Raw genomic sequence first — 22066 nt, 5'->3', positions numbered from 1 at the left:
CTTGTAGTAATTCACTGGTTTGATTGTTTAGTGTTACTATTCATTTTGAGTTGGTTTAGGAATTAATTGTTTCATTGGTTAATGGTTTAATTAATTCATTGTTGATGTTGTTATTGCTTGTATTCATTGGATTAGCTGGCTACTGTTTTTATTTACTTTATTTAGGTATGCTAATGCAGTGTTTAATAATGGGCAAATAATCTATTATCCATATCTGGATAATAGTTATTTTGCACATTACTGTACTGTATGGGTTTGGGCGGAGGGGGTGTGGGGGGGGGTCGTGTATTGATGTTTGTTAAATCTTATTTTAATATAGATGTGTTTCATAGTGTAGATATGCAGGGGGTCTCCGGAGCTGACCCACGTTGGTTTTATGTCCGGGGACCCCCTGCTTCCCGAGATACAGGCACCTTTATGGGGTGCCGGTATCCCCTGCAGTTTCAAGCTTCCGCGTCACGTGACCGGGACATTTAAATTCTGCAGGGGATACCGGCACCCCATAACGGGGCCTGTATCTCCTGAAGTAGGGTGTTCTCGGACCTGAAACCAATGCGGTTCAGCTCCTGAGACCCCCTGCTCATGTACACTATTATTAAAATGATTTTAATAAGTGTACGATCGCCTGTAACAGCCTTGCATGGAGATGGCAAATCTCCATGCAAATGTTACATGCGGCTTTTTTTTCTATCAGCTAGCGTGTGTGAAGTTTAAGAACGCTAGCAGGGGGAAAAAAAGCAACACGTACGCTGTGGGTGTTTTGAGCACGTACGTTAAAAAATGGGCTCAAGGCCTTAGTGAATCGCTTCCCCGGCCTCACTTTTTAACGGACGTGCTTTTTTTGAACATCAGAACGCAAACCCATTGAGCTTAGTGCATAGCCCCCAATATATCAGGGGTCTAGGTGCACTACTGACTCCTATACACAGTACCTTGCTCTGTAAGAGCTAGAGATTTTCTGAGTATTAGCGAATGTGTGCTAAACATCTGTATATCAGTTTACAGCTTTACCAGACTCCACCTTCTCTGTTTAACATTTATCAGGGATAATAGGTGGGGTCTTAATAGGTATGTGTAGACGAGTTACTCACTGTTCTAGCGCTATTTTATCTGTGTTTATGTCTATATCCAATAATTAATCAAATGTATTTATTTTTGTATTAGTAGAGTCCGTGTGCATCCTAGTAGGATCTTCTCTCTCCCGTGTTTTCCATATGTATGTACCCTGACAGCACCACTCTAGAAAGGTTTTTGGTTAATATATCGGCAGGCTGAGCAGGCATTCTGTGTGTTTTTGTGTGTAATAGTTATATTCAACATAAAACGTTTGTTCTCCTATACTCTACTGGTGCTGCATTCCTCTTCACCATATTGTCATTTATCCCGTCCAAAGGTCACTTGCTCATGTTTTCTATGTTTAATCTGCACCGTCACAGCGACAATCTTGGGCCATACTGGATAATAACCTTTAACATTAAACTAATGAAAAGGGCAGTCTCAAATAGCAAGCAAAAACAACTGATCAATGTAAATATGCTTCCTTATAAAGACTCAATAATTCGTAAAGTGCTTCCTGTGAAAATGTTTTTATTATACTGCTTCGTTTGGATCTTATTACTGTAGATGTGTATTGTGCTAAACTTTAATCTGTATGACTATGACCCAGCAGAACTACTTTACACATAACAATTATAAAAAAGTGGTAATTATCAGTTTGCATGTTGGAAAAAACGCGACCACCTGGTTATTATGACAACACTTGTTAAAATATTTGTTTAAAAGTACTTACTGTATTAAAAAAAAGATGCCAATTACTTGGATTTACCCATCTGGATATTTCACTGGGACTTGGAAAAGTGATGTTGTTATTTTGTCATGTGGTCTGATTCCAAGATGGTGACCATAATTCAAAATGGCAGCTTGTTGCCTACTTCATGCCACTTGTGAAGGCAATATCACAAAACAAAGAGTGCCATAGACATGAAAAAGAACTGTTGTCAGCATTATTTGTCATGTGGACTTATTTCAAGATGGCGGCCAAAATCCAATATGGTGGCTCATGTGGGGGAAATATGGCAGAATTTTACATTGCACACTGAACGAATGTTGATGTTTGGCCTTATTATAAAGTATTCAGAGTTGACACAGAAATGAACATATAATTAATTTATGAACAATAATAATATACTGAGCAAACATCATAATATGTTACAATTGTTTTTCACATTACTCGGTTACACAGGTGCAAAATGAGCAACATTTGACTTTGTTAATGGCACAAGGACATTTAGTTATGTAATCCAGTGTGATGCAATCAATACACTTGCACTGCCCCCTGGCAGGCTCCTCACCAATGTGCTATGGACAGGTGACTATTGATGGAGATAAGCACAGCCAGTAACATAGGCTGTGGAAGAAGTGGGACCAAGAGATGGAGGAGCCTTTAAAAAGGGGCTGCCATGATAGATGAGGTCAGATATGTATGAGCCTGAATGCTTTCAGGCTTGATCGACAGTTGCCCCAGTGATCACACTACACGTGGTGAGAGGATAAACGGATCCAAGTTGGGAAGTTGCAGAGAGCATCAAGTGCCGTCGCTGGGAACCCTCAACAGCTGCAATTACAGTGGTACTGAAGCACTCTTTGTCAAGTACATGCCTGCCGCCATCTTGAAATAAATCCACATGACAAATAATGTTGGCAACAGTTCTTTTCCTTGTCTCTGGGACTCTTTGCTTAGTGATATTGCCTTCACAAGTAGCATGAAGTAGGTGACGAGCCGCCATTTTGAATTTTGGCCCCCTTCTTGAAATCAGACCACATGACACAATGACAATATCACTTTTCCAAGTGCCCGGGACCCATTTGAAAAAAAAATCAGAAAAGAACAGCTCTGATATATTTTGTGCACACGGCTTCTAAGCCAGCCCCTGTACTATTAAGGTTATTACTAAATAGAGATGTGCACATTTTCCTCCCAAGTCTCTAACCAGGTTTTTTTCCCCCAAGACAAAGACATTCCCGCAACTGGGAATCACATGACATTTATGTACTGCCTTTTTTGCATCAAAATCAGTAGAAAGTCACAGAATTTCAAGGTAATTTAGCAGAAATTATGCATTGTAAACATTCACAAAATTGCAAAAATGAAGTAAAAATCATGAAGCAAATTAGGACGCGAGTGCAAATCTTTATTACTAAAACCGCATACTGTATATTGATAGATATTTCATGAAGAATCAGCACGTGTAAAAGGTAGCTTTTTTGCGATGGAAATGTTTGACTTTCTCCACAATTAGTTTCTGCATGGGCTACATATAGACTTACTGTACACTACAATCTCTAAAAATCTCAGACTTCACTGCATTTTACTCGTCAGGATTGGCGAGTATGGCGGGATAAAAGCCAGGCCCCACCAACGCCCTCAATCCGAACGTGGCTTAGATCTATGTGTCTAAACCTTGTTTCTGCCTCTAATTCAAGTTTGGGTACCCTCCTCTCACCCCTGACTATCTGATGCCCCCCTGTGTCATCATGGGTGAAAGGTATCAGAAGTCAGATGGGTTAGGAGGAACCCCCCTTTTGAGACATTCCTCCACCGCAGTTCCCTACCTCCTCTGGTGCAGCTGTAAAAACCATAGGGGGGGGGGGCTAACCGCAAACCGTAGTCAGTTCCCTGTCTCCTGCTGACAACAGGGATCCCATCATCCTTGGTGGCAGGGCCAGCACGAAAGTGGGAGCTTCCTGCACAAGTAGCAGTGGTGGAGGCTCCAATTCCCCAGCGGATGCTACAACTGTCCCAAAGGAGGTAATGACACTCCTCCACCCCCTCATGTTACACTCTCCCTCCCCATGTCACCCTCTTCATGTCCCAGGATTGTCCACTTCCCCCATGTCACTGTCCGCTCCCCATATAATCCACTCCCAGCCCCCCCCCCCATATCATACTCTCCTACCTATGTTACTCTTCCCTCCCAATGGTAATCTTCCCTCTCCATGTCACACAATTCCCCCGTGTCATTTTCTCTCTCCCCCCCTATTACCCACACTCTCCCCCGCTCCCCCCTTCACATTATATGTGTATATTAAGGAGAATAAGCAAAACAAGAAAAAACACAAAAGCGCACCAAGATGAGAGATAGATATTGTATTAGCAACAAATAATAAAATTAGTAACTTACATATAAAATTTCTTTAATAATCCCCGATTCTGGTGTCTATCACAGGAGTAGGGCATCACATAGGAAGTATGAAGGGTAATCTCAGTTCTGAGAGATCAGACCCGCGCGCTGGGGCTGTCTCTGTTCACTCTCCTGTCCTCCACGTGTGGTAGCGTGGTGCAGAGTGTAGCACACATGTGCAGGAACCGGGGCCTTCAATAGGTGTCCTTAGGATGCCTGTCCGTTTTTGATAGCATAGAAACGATCGGAAATAAGCAGGAACGGTACACTTGAGTGTGTACTGGTGGTGGGTAGTAAAACCGCCAGCCACAACAGTCGCGACGCGTTTCGTTTAACAAAGTAAACTTCTTCAGGCGATATCTTAAAGACTTAAAGTTGCTGCGTAAACTGGATGGGAAAAAGGAATGTAGTGACTGGGTGACTCAACAAGTGAGTCACACAGATTACCAGTAATGAAAAGTTCAGTCCGCGCTCTGGCTCTTTAAACTTGGATTGTTGGTCCCTCTCAGTTCTTTTGCTGCTTCTGTGTTTATGAGGTGTCTCCCCCACCTCCAAATGTGGTCTCCACCGGAACCCCGATGGTGGTACCAATATCAGCAAAACAAGAAAAAACACAAAAGCGCCATTGACACATCTGTTGTCACACTTTAAGGATGTCCATCAGTGTAGCACTATAGGGGTTAAATATATGGGCATCGAACATATAACAACTAATGTACGGGCTGGTAACATAGATCTTCAGATTGCAAAAAGGGAGCAATTCTGGATATTTACCCTCCAATCCAAGTACCCGGGGGGCTTGAACGACTATGTGGAATTAACCCCTTTTTTGAGGTGAAACCATGCATACTGCAATTTGATACAAACATTGGTCTAATACCCTTTTTTATCTGTTTTTTATCTGATTTTTTTAGCTACTTTATCATTACAGTGGTTTTTATTCATTTTATAAGCCCTTTTTTTTTTTTTTTTTCTACCTCCTTTTTTTTTTTTTTTTTTTTTTCCCACTTTTTCTTCAATTCTTCCCCTCCCCCCACCCACCTTTCCATTTGTTCTATTTCCCATATTTTAAAAGTTATTTATATGTCATTTAATGTTATTAATGTTGTTATCCAGTATGCACATATACTTTGTTTTTTATGCTACTACTATGCATATTTTATTGCACTTGACTATTTGGGACACATGATTTTGGCTCCCCTTTAAGGTCTGTTTACCTTTCTATTTACACTTATATATATACTCAATTAGTGTAATTCATTACTGGATTAAATGCACTAACAGGGAGGTCTTCCTATTGTGGCCCGCCCCTATCAGTATATGAGCCTGATTGGCCATGCAGCCATTAGGTATTAACCAATGACGCACAGAATTAGACCTATAAAGGACCCCTAAACAGGTGTCCCAGATATCGCCTGAAGAAGTTTACTTTGTTAAACGAAACGCGTCGCGACTGTTGTGGCTGGCGGTTTTACTACCCACCACCAGTACACACTCAAGTGTACCGTTCCTGCTTATTTCCGATCGTTTCTATGCTATCAAAAACGGACAGGCATCCTAAGGACACCTATTGAAGGCCCCGGTTCCTGCACATGTGTGCTACACTCTGCACCACACTACCACACGTGGAGGACAGGAGAGTGAACAGAGACAGCCCCAGCGCGCGGGTCTGATCTCTCAGAACTGAGATTACCCTTCATACTTCCTATGTGATGCCCTACTCCTGTGATAGACACCAGAATCGGGGATTATTAAAGAAATTTTATATGTAAGTTACTAATTTTATTATTTGTTGCTAATACAATATCTATCTCTCATCTTGGTGCGCTTTTGTGTTTTTTCTTGTTTTGCTGATATTGGTACCACCATCGGGGTTCCGGTGGAGACCACATTTGGAGGTGGGGGAGACACCTCATAAACACAGAAGCAGCAAAAGAACTGAGAGGGACCAACACTCCAAGTTTAAAGAGCCAGAGCGCGGACTGAACTTTTCATTAAGGAGAATAAGGATGGACACAAACATTCTAATTTGAGTTTAGTTCCATCATTTTTTTAATCTCGAACTTCCACTGGAATCTTTTATTACTTTCCACTGTCTGTGGTGCAAAATGAATGTAAGGTAAGATAAAGTACTATTTAGGCAAAATTCCCTTTACTCATCATTAATTACAGAAGTTCTGCAACTGGCATGGAAAATCCAGGGTCTATTACATGCATATCTGGTCTTTTATCTCTACTCTAATTCTTTTTTTGTTTTCATCTTTGTTCACATTTGATTTAATTAAGCGCAAAAATACTTTGGTTTTAATTGGTATATACAGTATTATGGTCTATAAAAAAAGATATATAGCCATCCTAACCTACTACAACATAGTTTGTTTGTTTTTCATTATGAAGGATTCTTTTTTCTAACGTGATTTCCTTATTTAGCAGCCATTGTAGATACAAAGTTCATTGCAGTGAACCATATCAGAGGAAAATATGACCACAGCACAATGTAACATTCTTATTACTGAAATATCAATAGGTCACGCTGCATCATCTATCAGTGGTGGTGTAATGCTCTTTTCACCAATTCCTTCATAGAAACAAGAGAAAGCTACAAGCACTATAAAAAACTTGACTTAATGAAAAAACGAAAAAGGGTACCAGGTACGGTATAATGTATAAAGCTTTCTTAAAGCTTTTGTAAACCAGAAAGATTGCCCAAACAATCAAGCAGTGGTACATTGAGGAGGCCGAGGAAGTGTAGATTACTGCTGTCTTTCAGGGGATATCTGAAGCATTAACATTCTGTTACTTCATTCTTGTCACAGAGGCCGTAACAAGAGCAGGAGACAGTGCAGCATGAATATGTCGCGCTGACAATGTTTGTTTTGAAAAGATAGTGGGAAAAGAAAAATGCTACTGTGACTGTTATTTCTTCTTATCATAGTCAGTTTTCCGTTGGGGTTATTTCATACCTTACAGTTGTAAGGGGGGGGAAAGAGCGTGTAAAGATGGGTGGATGCTTGCGTTCTGATGTACGGTAGTAACCTAAGCATCTCTACTATATTTAAACCTCCGTTGTTTCAGAAATTGTTTTGGACAGAAAGGAAAATCTTTAACAGGTAACTACGCAGCTTTGGGATGCTCAGATAACCTTGTGCTTACAATAATAATAAATTAGTGGAGAGTTCTATTAGCCTGTTTGGCATTGTCCTGGAGATTTATTGATTTGATTCAGGTTGTGATAACATTTAATAGACCAACGTGAGAGTACTTCATAGATGGAGGTTTACACAAGCTTTGGACCAGAAGCCTAACTCTGACAACGTAGCAACACCAAAGATGAAATGCACATTGCGCAGAAGCTGCATTTGTTAGGGGCTAGTTAAAGGTGCAAGACCACATATTCGGCCAGTTGAATTTCTTAGGGGAATGTGAATGGGGATTTGATAATAAAGGTGGTTTCTTTACCCTTATCTCACTCTGTCCTCATCAGAGAACCAATAAAGGTAAGACGAGGTGGTGTAGGGGTCTCTGGCTGTACCGGCGCTCGCTGAACACACACCGACATCAGACACAAGAGAGTAGTCAATACTTATCGGTGTCAGATTTAGATGAAGATTTTAATAATGAACCCAGATTGGACCACTTCCCCATGTCCCTGGAATTAGTTCACTTTGGTTCTAGGAGGGATTTTCCCTCTAAGAGTTCATACCACACGAAGAGAACATTGATTAGGACTAGAAATAAACCAGCTCTGATCAAATTAAGTGGTGCCAATTTTTGAAAAGTCTCAAGCATTTGAAAGACGAAGAGAGGAGATAATGCATTGTGGGAAGAGACACATAGGCTCATCCTTACCTAAGCAATGCTTTCCCAAAAGACACCTTGCAGAGCATTCACCTGCCTTATAAAATAGCACTGATAGTACATATGGGCTATAATCGCTAACCTTACAATCCCCCTACATGTCATCATTAAATTCTAATTCTGTCTAGTTCTCTGGGCTTAGTATTAACAGTTTTGATCAAAGGCGATCAGAAAGGTTCCCCCTCTATTGAGCACTCAATCCTGGAAAGTCTAAAGTGGACTGAAAATCGCCCTGTAGTCATTACTACAAAAAACTGGTAAGTTGCCCAGTATCACAGCGGAAATCAAAAATAATAACATTTTATTAATTCTACATAGAAAATGTTAAAAACACATATACATTGTTAAAATCCCCGTGCTGTGTGGCTAATGAGTAAGTAGTCCTTATATAGAGCAAAAGTAATTGTATGCCTCTATATTCTCATGTGACATCCAATAATCATCTACTAATGTAGTATGGCTACGTGCATATAGGTATTGATAATATATACAACGCCTATCAAATTAGGCTAGTGTGATGTTGTGGCGTGTGATCTGAAAATATGCTATTGCATAAGTGGTTATTCACATAAACCTTAAGTGGCAGAGTACATATCAGAATAACAGGTCAAGATCTCTCATGTTATACCTCTATCAGAGAGTGCTTCAATGCAATGCTGTTGCAAAATCAATTGTTGGATTGAAGCTAGATTATCACTCCATTATATCATACAGGTGTTCGAATTGCAGCTATGAGTTAAATGCAAAATGAGGTATTTCTTATCTGTGCAGCTAACAGCGATATAATAGACTGCTACAATGATAACCAATTGCTTCTTGCATTATCTATGCTTTGTTAGTTCTCTGGGCTTCCAGGTCCCATGACCGGGCGAAACTAATTTATTTACCAATTGTTTTACCAGGAAGTAATATATTGAGAGTTACCTCTTGTTTTCAAGTACGTCAAGTATGATTGAGACAAAAATTAGGGATGTTTGCTGCACACCAAAAATATTAAGGAAGTGCTGATACATTTACCGGTGCTCCTTAGTCCCAGGGAAGACCTGCATTTCATTCAATATATCCAATGTAATAGATGGACAAGGGCACATGGATTTCAATCATAAGGAATTTATTGAACTACAGTATATGATTGGGAACCAGACAGCACAGTGGTTAAAGTTGGCCAAGAAGGAAATCCTGAAATCTTTTGATGATGTGGAGACAGTCTGGCAATGCTGGAGATAGTCCAGTGCAGGTATCCGCATTGGCATATTAGAATATTGGACAGTGCAGAAAAATGGATAATAGCCGTTCTGATGGATTTCTATTACCAGTAATTCGCTAATCCCCTTTTTGTTAATAGTTGGTAATCCTATTTAAAATTCCACGTTTCTGACTTTGCCTAAAGGTCTACAAATCATTAATTTAATCTAATCTGTAATTCTTCTAAAAGTAGGTGAGCAAGCCTTACAAGTGCACTATCTAATCCCTTTCAGAGCAATTTGTTGCCGACCCCTTCGGTAACAAATTAGGGTTTACATTACATTCTGCCTCTAGTCACAACAGAGTGTGGCATAAAAATAATGTGACAACCTACAGTGCATGCAAGGCACTTCTATGTCTAACTGAATTTAGTTAATTAGCTTGAATAAGTGTATGCTCGTGTTACAGAAAATGAACACACCACATGACACTGTATTATATAGCTGGCCTGAAGCTTCCCTTCGCCATAAAACAAGTTGGCCCGCAACTTGGCTAAGGACACCAATAATTCAGAAGTGAATTAATGAAATAAAGTGTCACTGAAATGACTTTATAATTAAAATATATACAGATAGGATACAAGTGCCTTCCAGCCATTTGACTCAGCTAGATAGTGTGTGTGTGTGGGTTATTCTCTGTTTGTTACTGCCGAAAAACAACAAAGGAGCAGCTTCTGCTGTTCTGCTCCATCAGCACAGCACAGCAAACATCCTCATTTTCAATAACGCTACTCTTTTATCTCACTCTGCCTGATGCTTAATAAGCTGATTGCTATTTACTTTGCACCAACAGCTAATCTGTTAATGATTGATTTTACATTTTTGCAGCCATTTGTCTCTGGCAGGGACCTGAGACTGTGAATTGCAGTCTCTCTTAGATTGATGAATTAGATTTTCTTTTAAAAAAAAAAAAAAAAATGTCAAAAACCTTCACAGTTAAATTTTAGTGACAAACTGTAGACAGGTTCCTAAAACTTTGCACTCACCACAAATTCTGTAATGAAAAAAAAAACTATTACATTGCCAGTAATATATATTGTAAAGACAATAAAACCTAATTTATTGCGCCATGATAATAGGATACAAAATGCAAATCGCATTTAATGATTTTGCTGTGGGGAAAAAATATGACTCAGTGAGTGCGCGCACATAGGTGCCTGAGAGCGGTCAGGTAACGGAATACAAGAGCATTGCTAAAATAAATCCGGAAGATCAGAGTCAGATATTAGTTTCAGCGGAAAATTTCGTAAAACTGAACAGGGAGGAGAAAAGGAAATCTAAAACTTTTACTGGTTATGGAATCATGTCTGTCATTGCATGTGACTATAGTTGCTTGATTCTGCGAGTATTGCATCTTTAATGTCAATCAGGACAGGCTGGAACATAACGGGGATTTATATATATTTTAAAAATATTTCAAACTGGAGCATTTTTTGCCTGAAATAGCTCTATTTGCACCATGAGAATTTGGGGAGAAGTCTAAGGGGAAGAGATTATAATGAGGTGTATCAAAAGTTGCACCTAAAACTGGCGACATTTTCCTCTCAGTTTGTGTCAAATAAATCCACCAGGTTTCGGTTCCTAAGAGATCTGCGCCACATGTAAGAAGCAAGATTCAAAGATTCATACATGTCACTGCTCAAAAATTGACAGAAGCAAATACTGAAATACTGTATTTGTTCTGTGTTCGGAGCAAATTGCCATTTTGATATATATCCCCCAAATGCTAATCTTATTTTTATTTTTATTTCTCTCTCTCTCTCTCTCTCTCTCTCTCTCCTCTCTCCTCTCTCTCTCTCTCTCTCTCTCTCTCTCTCTCTCTCTCTCTCTCTCTCTCTCTCTCTCTCTCTCTCTCTCTCTCTCTCTCTCTCTCTCTCTCTCTCTCTCTCTCTCTCTCTCTCTCTCTCTCTCTCTCTCTCTCTCTCTCTCTCTCTCTCTCTCTCTCTCTCTCTCTCTCTCTCTCTCTCTCTCTCTCTCTCTCTCTCTCTCTCTCTCTCTCTCTCTCTCTCTCTCTCATTTTACACATAATTGAAGCATTTTCTATCTGTAAGTATTAACATGGGGAGTAAAAGAGCAGCTGGGAGGCAGGAATCATGAGCCTTCACAATGGTCTATTGACCCTTTTGTGAAGCAGATATCATGCGACACAAGCAGCCGTACCTCAGTCGACATGCTGGAAGCAGGAGAAAGTGTTAAACATAACCAGGTAGACAGTGATGAATTGACACTCTAAAAAATCGAACGCTTCAGTAATCAACCGAAGGATCTGGTCAACAACATTTTTCAATTTTGTCCAAATTCATTAAGAGGGGTACTTTAGCAAGCTCAGTCCTAATTGTTAAGACTTTTCATCTTTATGTAGTCTTGAACTCTATGCCATCAACGTTTTTTTTGGTACTTTGCATGAAACGCTTACATAGCACTTAAAAGAGAGTCTCTTGTGTATTCAGATGTGTATATTATCATCGCTGCTTGTTTCATCTAAAAACGCAGGATGTAAGCGACCCCAACTTTTTGTTTTAAAGCTTAACAGAAATGTAAATCGCCAAACACTGCAGCACATTTAGCTAATACAGCAGATTTTAACTAAATGGAATCCAGTTAACGCCTGCCTTTGAAAACATTATTACATTTGTAATTAAGAAAATACTTTAATCATGATTTACAGGCGTTTAATCCAAAGCATTGCTATTCTCCCACAGAAGATTCAAACTCACTGTATGTACAGTATTCCTGGGTGTTTCACACCTAACCTATGCAGCTCGCTGTTCGACTACATGTATGCATCGTCTGCCCACCTGGCTAAGAGGACTGAACACCCAATTAGACTTTAAAGTCATCAGAACCCTGTGTTGGTCGAATCAGCCCTCGTTTGCCTGGACCTGGTGATGGTGCAGTTGAAAGTCTCGGCGTGTCTTAAAACTTTTTGGTCTCCTTACCTCCTCGGCATTTATTTGTTTTTATTTAATTATAAAATGTTTTACCTGGAAGTAATGCGTTGAGAGTTACCGCTCCATTTTCAAGTATGTCCTGGGCACAGAGTTATGGTGACAAATAAATGGGTACATTAAGTAAACAGGGTTATACATTAAATTTACAGACATTTCGGGACAGTTAAAGGTGACATAGGATTATAGACATATTACTGTAACAGTTACAGACAAGACTACAATGTGAGACAGTTGGTTTAGGTGGCAGACAGTTGTGTGTTATTATTACATACCATGAGTCATTCATATACTGTATTGTTACAGTTTTTCTGCTCTTCTGCTATCCAATATATGTCACTACACTTGCATAGTTTGGCATAACCATGACTACAACCTGTTCAGATTAGTGCTTCATCCTGGCTGTGGCGAGGTGTCGTCTTCAATTGGCGAAATCATCATGTGACAGGGAAGCTGATGTTGCCTATTATTGACTGGAAAGTCACAGGTAGAAATACTTGCAGATCTCATTACACTTTTTCAAATCTGGAGGGACCAGCAACACAATGCAGAACACATACCCCTAATTTAGCACTCACATGGGCTAATTCAATATGCCCCTATGCAGCCGATTGACTGAAACCCACACATACTGTATGTTCTTTTTAGTCATACAATGCTATTGTCCTGCCTCCTACATTATACTGCGCGGCGGAATATGTTGGTGCCATACAAATAATAATACTTTATTTAACTTGAGATTATGTTGAATTACCCCCATAGAACATTCCCACAGAGGTTCTGTAAAGAACAAAAAAATAAAGTGATTTTGTGAATAATATAACAAAGATAATATAATCTAATTTATGTCATGGTAGGGATCCTTCCGCTGGAAAAGCATATACTTGCACTCAAATAGTACTCAAACAATACTTAAAGTGCTGAGGCGCCTAGGAAGACTCCAAGATATAGTATGCAAAGAAAAGATTAGCATTCCTCCAAAGTCATATTGAAGCGATTTAACACTTTATTTTTCCAACGTTTTGGTTCAATAGAATAGACCTTTTTCAAAGATGAGAAAGGTTTATTCTATTGGACTGAACGTTGGAAAAATAAAGTCTTAAAACGCTTCAATATGACTTTGGAGGAATGCTAATCTTTTCTTTGCATACTATATGTAGGGATCTCTCTGCAGCATTTCTAAAAGAGTTTTATTATACTGTATCTTTAATTGATGGACTGTGCTCACTATATGGACATAACAGCCCGCTGATGAGAGAATAGGACGAAAGTTTGACCAAGTAATGTTTCAGGAGATCAGTTTCCCCGTTCATCAAACACCAAACAAACATTATGATAAAAGTATTTATAAGTACCGTAGTTACCTGACCAGATATGTCCACGCCAAAAACACTCATAATACACATACATGTGTTTTCAGTTTTGCATTGTTACTTATGTGTATGCTGAAGAGATACAAAGAAATTATTCACAATTAATGATCCACTTAATATGTGATATAATGACAAAAGCAGAAATGTACAGTAACTCAGTTACAGGAGACACTTACACTGGCGTGAGGCTGTGACTCAAAATCAGCCATAACAATTGATGTGGGGCATAGTGATCATGGACCCTTTTGCTGCCAGATGGGTCAGCGTCGCATTGCTTTGAAATTCCCATTGCACAATGCTATGTCATATATTGTATTTGCACTAGCTGTTTAAGAAAATTATTTTCATATTAATGTGACGTATAGAATAATAATAATAATAGCAATAATACAAACAACTTTATTTCATATAGCGCTTTTCTCCCAATGGGAATCAAAGTGCGTCACAGTAACAGTATAATGCGCGGTGCACAGGATTGTTACAGGCACAGGTCCCTGCGCCCAGATGAGCTTACAGGCTATGATTTTGGTGCCTGAGGCACAGGGAGATAAAGTGACTTGCCCAAGGTCACAAGAGGTGACATCAGGAATTGAACCAGGTTCACATTCAGTGTCGTTGTTGACAGTCAGTGTCTTGACTCACTGAGCCGCAGTGGCTGCAAGTGCTGCACCAGAAGTAGCACATTAAACTAACAAAAATCATGAAAATATACATTACAAATAAATAAAAAACATAATTACAAATGATGTGTAATTCTGAATAACCCTTTTTTTTTTTTGCATTGTATTATGACAAGACCTTTATTAACTGTTATTCATGTCATTGGTCATATCAGCCCCGGAAATGGTGCGAAGCAAGTCACCACGGCCTAGATGCACTAAACTCAGTTAAAGCTGCAGTTCAGTCAATATCCTGCATGTGTGGTTTTTTTTAATAAATCAGTTCTGTAGTAAGAAAAAATACTTTTAGCATTTTCTGTTTTAAAAAAAACAACTTTGAAAGACCAATTTTCTTGTATTCTATTTTAACAAGCATGCTTGTTCCTATAGCAACGATTTACATTCCCCATATTTAAAGATGTCGCCAAACTTTGCCCATCAATAGACGGAGAACGAATTGACCTGCAGCTATACAGTTCTTTAGGTAATTAGAGATTGCCCACATGAAACTATTGAAGTAAAAAATAAATTTAAAAAAAATTGAACTGCAGCTTTAAGTCAGTGAACATAACGTGGCATTACCTAAAACAGGATCGGACGCTATGTTCCCTGACTTAATGGGATATCCACAAAGCCTATTATATGCAAAAACAAAGTCCGAACTACTCATTAGCATAGGCTTAACTTCACCTTTTTGTGTCAGTTTTAGCATTACTCCTATCCAGACCACGAAATTGGGTGTTGGTGAAGTGGAGAGAGAGGAGAGGAAATAACGCAGTGGTATAAAGCTAAGTAATTTAAGCTATGCCTAACTTTAAGGTTACAATGTCACAAGTCTTATTTCAGTGTGTGAGTTGGAGTGATGCCAAGTTTAGCTATAAATTAAATAACGTAATGTTAATTCCCCATGTTGACCTAAAGGGACATTAGTGAATATGCAATATTATGATAATAACTCATTTGCATATCATTTGCATTTCACTCCCGTCTGTTATAGTTAAAGCTATGCTCTGTACAGGAAGAAATATGGCTTAACGTTATGTTATTGTTTTTTGTTAAGTTAGGTTGTCACATTAAGTAAATTACGAGCTTAGTGAATCTACGCCTAAGTAATTCTTCTATGTAAATCTAATATGAGACTGCAGCATGTGTACTTTAAATCCACATACAGTATTGCCAGGAACTTTGATTGTGATCTTAGAATGCCAACCAGTTCCAACTCAGAACTTCAATCCATGTGCATCTTTTGTTAAAGGTGCAACCCAAAATTGTCTATTTTACAAGAAGTAAAAACAAAGGTTATATTAAGGAGCACTTTGATGTCTCATTTTTTTCCCGTCATACAATGCTTTTGGAATTGATAGCACCTTTCAACGCACAGCCAGTATAAATATATATAAATATATATATATTATTTTTTTAATCCAACTCTTTATTTGACGTATAAAAGAAAAGATATGAACTATGGGGAGCTGTATTTATTAAACCTCTGCTTAGGTCAGAGTCAGTAGAGAATTTCTACAGATGGCAGATGAATACCATCATGTGCCAGTGTGGATTATCTATCAGACCATGGCACTGTGTACCCTCTTTACTCAGTGACTTTCTATCTAAAACAAAATGCTTTGAAATGAATACATAAACAGACAGGGGGGAAAAGTCCTGGGGAATGCTATATGCACATCATCTGGCGTGTGAAAAGAGGGGGGGTTAGAGTTAGAAGAAACAGAAGCCATGGAGCTATTTGAATATCAGACTCTGCCACACTCTGGGCTCTGCTGACAACTTCATTACCTCCGCATATAAAATGACTGCAGGGTAATGCAAATGGCTTTCCGTCACACTTGTGCATTCTGCATTCAGACAGAGGGCATTCTGAGACATTGTTGTGAGCGAGACAGCTTTTGTCCAATTTAATAAGATATCTTCAAGCAATAGTCCGCCCACTCTGCATTCGTTATGGAGTCCAGCAACCCAGCCTTTCAGAAATTTAAAGGGGTTGATGTCTCCGTCTTGACCTCAGCTGTCAGTCATAAAAGAGAAAAAAGACAGGAGGAAGTACTGAGGCCGTTGCCTATCTGTAGAGAATTTCTAATGAATGTTGAGGAAATTTCACATTGCTTGACAAGGTGATCTAATTAATATTATAGAAATGCCAACAGAATATCATTCTGCAGATTGGATTTATCACCTTGAAACGCTGTATTACTGATGGTAACAGAATGGGCCTTCCCCCTGATGATGATTAAATTAGACATAAGCATCAATATGTGTTACTCGTTTGGGACTCAGAATTCTTCACCATTATTCAGAGAATTGGGTCTTTTGAAGGTGTAGTTCTGAATCTCAGTGCCTTGTCAATAAAACGGGACCTGGAAAACATTAGAACAGTTGATTAAGTTGTGTACATACCATGGCGGGAAACAAGAATGACATTGCTTTGGCATTGCTTTTGTCTTTTGTTATTGTAGTAATTGAAATGCAAGGACTAATTTTGGAGCTAATGATGTCCAGAATGGTGTTATTAATATCTCTTAATTCATTATAAAGTATACATACAGATTTAACTTGTGCCATTGTCCATAGTGGTAACTCAACATTTTGCAATGTAAGTCAGAACTCAGCAAGCTTTGAGTAGGACTCCATAATGTTGATATCACAGCATATTAGTCTATAATTGACTATGGCAAAGGTCACCTCTGTACATCTCTCTAACACTGCTCCCTTCCAGAAATTGGTACATGTATTCATTTTACACTTACGTTTCCGTTTAAAAACTAAAATAGTTATTCGTAAATTTGAATTTTCATAACAACAGAATTTGTTTATTGCACCTAAAATTAATTAATAGCTTCAAAGGCCCAAACATTGGGAGTAAAGTTTACAAGTAAGCTAATGTTTGGTATCAATGTAAGATTGCTATGCTGATTAATTAATTAATTTATAAAATGTTTTACCAGGAAGTAATACATTGAGAGTAACCTCTCGTTTTCAAGTATGTCCTGGGCACAGAGTTATGATGACAAATACATGGTTACACATACATGGGTACATTAAGTAGCTTTAAAACGTAAAAATGGGCATTGATCATAGCACATTTCTGCTCTATATTGCCGCAGACAGATGCTTATAACCACACCTTTACAATGACCCTTATGTGATCGTATTTGCTTTCTTCCTATAAAACACAATTCACCCCTAGCTTTCCTAAAGTATTCTCAATCCAAATTCCATCATGTATTTGCATCCTGATCAGCATAGTTTAAACTCAAACACTTTCTTATGTTACATTTCATGTCATATTGGCAGATGGTTCATTAGGCATAGCTGTCAAATAGTGCAATGTGTCTACTCTAGAGAATCCCTTCATTGCTAGTTAACACCTTTTTAAAGGCGAGTGAATGTAGCTGTGGCCTTTAGTGGAACACTTCCCATAAAATGATTGATATTAGCTTAGTGCTCTCACTGTGCTGTGCCCTGCTTGGGCTAGAAAAATATCGCTTTCATTTCCAAACCCAGTAAAAGATCAGCACTCGCTAAGGTTAAGCTTTGTTGAGTAATCGAGTTTTAGGGAAAAGAACAAAGAAATATATGAATGGATGGATACAAAAGAAGAACAAAAGAGTTAGTTCAGGGGTGCTCAACTCCAGTCCTCAAGACTCCCCAACAGGTCAGGTTTTAAGGATATTGAGCACAGGTGGCTCAGTCAAAGATTGAGAAAAACTCAACAAGCAGAACAGTGCAGACACATTGAAATCCTGGTCCTGAAGAGCTTATAATTACTTCATGGTACACAAGCCACAAGTGTATAAGATGATTTATTTAAGATGTCCAAGTATGTCTGTCTTTCTTAGGCCATATGAGAAAAAAAAGTGGCCTCTTTAATGCTAGTAGTTAGTGGTCACCGCTGCATACTTGGTAATCATCTGGATAAGTCACATGTTAGGCTGGTCCACTAATAATAACCTCAAAATAAAGTTACTTAAATTTTATCTAAGGATTCCAGCACCAGGATGGAAATAATCCCCCCAAAAAGAGAACAAAGAAGACCTACTCGAATGTTATTTTAGACGTATTACAAGTGGCATTGCTGCCTTAAATGATGTTACTGAGGTTCCACTGAGTATTCGTCTGAGACATTATTTTAACTCCTTAACGTGAAAACATGCTCTGGACAACGTAACAAAAGACACCCAACATTGCAGTCATTTTGGACTGCATAAACTAAAGTAAGCAGACCCCCTCCATTTCGGTGCGGACCGTCGATGTACTTTGCCGAGGTTGAGGTTGGAGAGGTGCGGATCGTTGTGGTAAGCCGGGGTCAGGAGTATATAAGAGCGGAGTCGAGAGAACAAGCAAGATCAGGCAAGACAAGACAGCGATAAGACAAGGTTTCCAACAGGAGGCAAAGATTGCAGTGAACACTACGCACATAGGAAGTGTTATGCTTAGCCAATTTGTTGGTCTCAAACATTAAAGAAACAGACTATAGCATGAACTATACCTCATTTAGTTTATATAGATTAAAGGAAAACACTTACATAGGGTCATAAAGCGTAGGTATATAGGCCTATAGATGCCACGATATCTGCTGCACTACCGCCAGTCTGTGATCCTGCGTCTCTTCTCCCATGACACTTCCGGTTGTTGTCACTCCCAGATGTCGTCACTCCCAGTTTCGCGGGATGGAGCAGGTGACTGAAAGAATTCCAGGATTTGAGGCAGGTCTCGGCAGGTATCTGGCACGGCACTATCTCAGCGACTCTACGCGTTTCGCCTGGTAATTGGCTTCGTCAGGAGTCATAATTCCATAATAACCACTCCACCCTTAAATAGCCTTAACATTGCAGCCATTGGTCTAAACGGATAAATCCTTACTCTGATAGTTGGTGGTGTTGGGATGGACGGTTTATGATTGGGCAATCCAGGAATAATACTCTATTTGTTAGCCATAATTGATTTAAACAGTATTCCCTATTGTGGTGTAAAACCATTATGTTTAAAATACGCTATTCGGCTTCTTTAATACATCAATATAATATGGGGATATCATTACTAATAGAAATCGGGAAATATAAAAAAAATCGGGGAATATAAAAAACGAAGAATATGGAATATACTGTAAGGTTAAAATACCAACACTAAACATTTATAATGGGCATACAAAATAGAACATATAATAAAAATCTTAGATATAGTCAACTAACCAATTAACTGATAATGATATTAGAAAAGATATTTTATATTGAAAATTATGGAAATATATATAAGAATAGAAAAAAATAGAAATATGATGGTACTGGGTAAAGAATAATTATATAAATTGATTCTATATTAATAATGGAGTTTACACATGACCTTAAGTAAAACTACTTTATACAGTAAATATAAAATCTTTAAAAGATTGGGAGACATCTCCAATCTCCCCAAATAATTCAGAGTATGGTAACGGGAGGATGGGGGGAGGGGGAGAGCAGGCGGGGAAGAGAGAGATTGTGAACATAAAGAAGTTATCAACTAAATTATAACCATAAAGTGATATAACCAATTTTGATGATAAATACCCAAACAATACCATGAGTGTCTTAACACACAGTGATAAATTCAAAGGCATACATAACCGTGTACCATGTTAAAACAAAAGACAAGTGCTTATAGTGCAATATTGTAAAGTCAATAAAGTGATGTTAAACTGCTAGCTAGGATGATTGTACAGAATACTCACAAACGTGAGGTGGATACTGGCACATAAAGGTATCTTTAAGTGGTGGCTGTAATCCGTGCAAACGGGATATCACCAGACCGGTACTCTCCACACAGGACCTTAAGGTAAGACGATACTGGACATAGTGTAGACTGCATAACACATTAAATACGGGTAAAAACAAATCCAATCAACTCACATGGTGTGTATGATAAAAAAGCATATAGATCACACTTGGATCTCTGCAAACTATGCAACCGGATGGGACTTCTCTCAGGTTTCCCTCTGTGCTGGCGTGCGTGTCACGAATGCGTATCACCGGCAGCCGGAAGTGACGACATCCGCATCCAGAGGTTCCGGTTGGGGCAAACAGCGTCACTCTACGCGTTTCACCTTCTCGGTTTCTTCAGGAGTGACGTTGTTTGGATGTGGGGAGCTTATATAGTGTAAGCTCATCTCTCATAGGTGGATATTTAACAGGGATCGCCCCAACCGGAACCTCTGGATGCGGATGTCGTCACTTCCGGCTGCCGGTGATACGCATTCGTGACACGCACGCCAGCACAGAGGGAAACCTGAGAGAAGTCCCATCCGGTTGCAGAGTTTGCAGAGATCCAAGTGTGATCTATATGCTTTTTTATCATACACACCATGTGAGTTGATTGGATTTGTTTTTACCCGTATTTAATGTGTTATACAGTCTACACTATGTCCAGTATCGTCTTACCTTAAGGTCCTGTGTGGAGAGTACCGGTCTGGTGATATCCCGTTTGCACGGATTACAGCCACCACTTAAAGATACCTTTATGTGCCAGTATCCACCTCACGTTTGTGAGTATTCTGTACAATCATCCTAGCTAGCAGTTTAACATCACTTTATTGACTTTACAATATTGCACTATAAGCACTTGTCTTTTGTTTTAACATGGTATGCGCTTCCCGATGACCCCCTTCTTCACTTGCCACAAGGATTGAGAAAGCAATCCTACACCGGGTTACAGCTGCATCCGACGTTTGCATAAGTATCACCATTTATTTTATTTCATTATGTGTTTCACAGGTCTATGTTAAAGTAACACTATATATATGAGCGCCACACTTGGTACACTTCCTCTTTCATATATACATAACCGTGTATTATAATATGAGCAGTTGATGATATTTGAGGGTGGCTCAGCACCCTCAATGCACTAAGAGAACAACGACAGAAAACAGCGCAAAGACGCAAATAGTGAAGTATATCAAAATTGTTATTAATGGAGAATAAAAGGTAAGTATTCTGCGTACATCAATGTAAAAGATAAATCACCTCATTGTATGGTTCAAACACAAGGGAGTCACTTCCCCACACGTGACTCATTGCAGAGGAGTGGTTCCAAATTGTGTCCTTTGGAGAAACTCGGATAGAATTTGGATTTGGGTTTTAATTCTGTATGACAACATCATTCATCAGAAAGTGGAACTGTACTTATATCTTGTTTTTTTCTTACAGCATTTTCAAGATTTTTAGTCATAAAGAATCTTTTAATTGTCATTTTGCGAAGAAATTTGTTAGCATCAATAAACAAATTGAAACTACTTGGGCCCATAGTCGGGGCAAATGTGTGTCCTTTAGAGATTACATTTATTTGTGCTGGATCTAGAACTTTTTTACTTAAATTAAAAATATTTAATAGTTTGATACCCGTGATATTATAATTTTTTCTTCCTCCTCTAGTTCCCGGAATCTCTTTTTCGCGCAACCCTTTCGGGTGATCTCTCTCTGTTAATAGTGCAAACCTGTTTTTGTCTCCTATGTATTGGGAGACATCCTCCCTTCTAAAAAGATAGTTTGTATTGGTTTTTGCCCTAGCATCTCCATATGCACCTTTATCTTCTGGTGTAGCATAATAGCTCTCATTATCTCTATCTTTAATTGGAGTTTTATGTGGTGCATCCTTTTTGTGGCCATAAGTATCATTGTGGTCACTATACCTTCCTGGTTAAGGGGGTTCCTGTTTTTTTTAAGGGGACTTAGAAGATTTATTCTGTGTCTCCATCTTTCTAGTTTGATTTGGTATTTCTTGTTTATTAAATGTATTGTATTTTCCCTTCTACGG

The sequence above is a fragment of the Ascaphus truei genome, chromosome 2 (genome assembly GCF_040206685.1).
Source record: "Ascaphus truei isolate aAscTru1 chromosome 2, aAscTru1.hap1, whole genome shotgun sequence".
NCBI lineage: Eukaryota > Metazoa > Chordata > Amphibia > Anura > Ascaphidae > Ascaphus > Ascaphus truei.
This window is presented reverse-complemented; position numbering follows the sequence as displayed.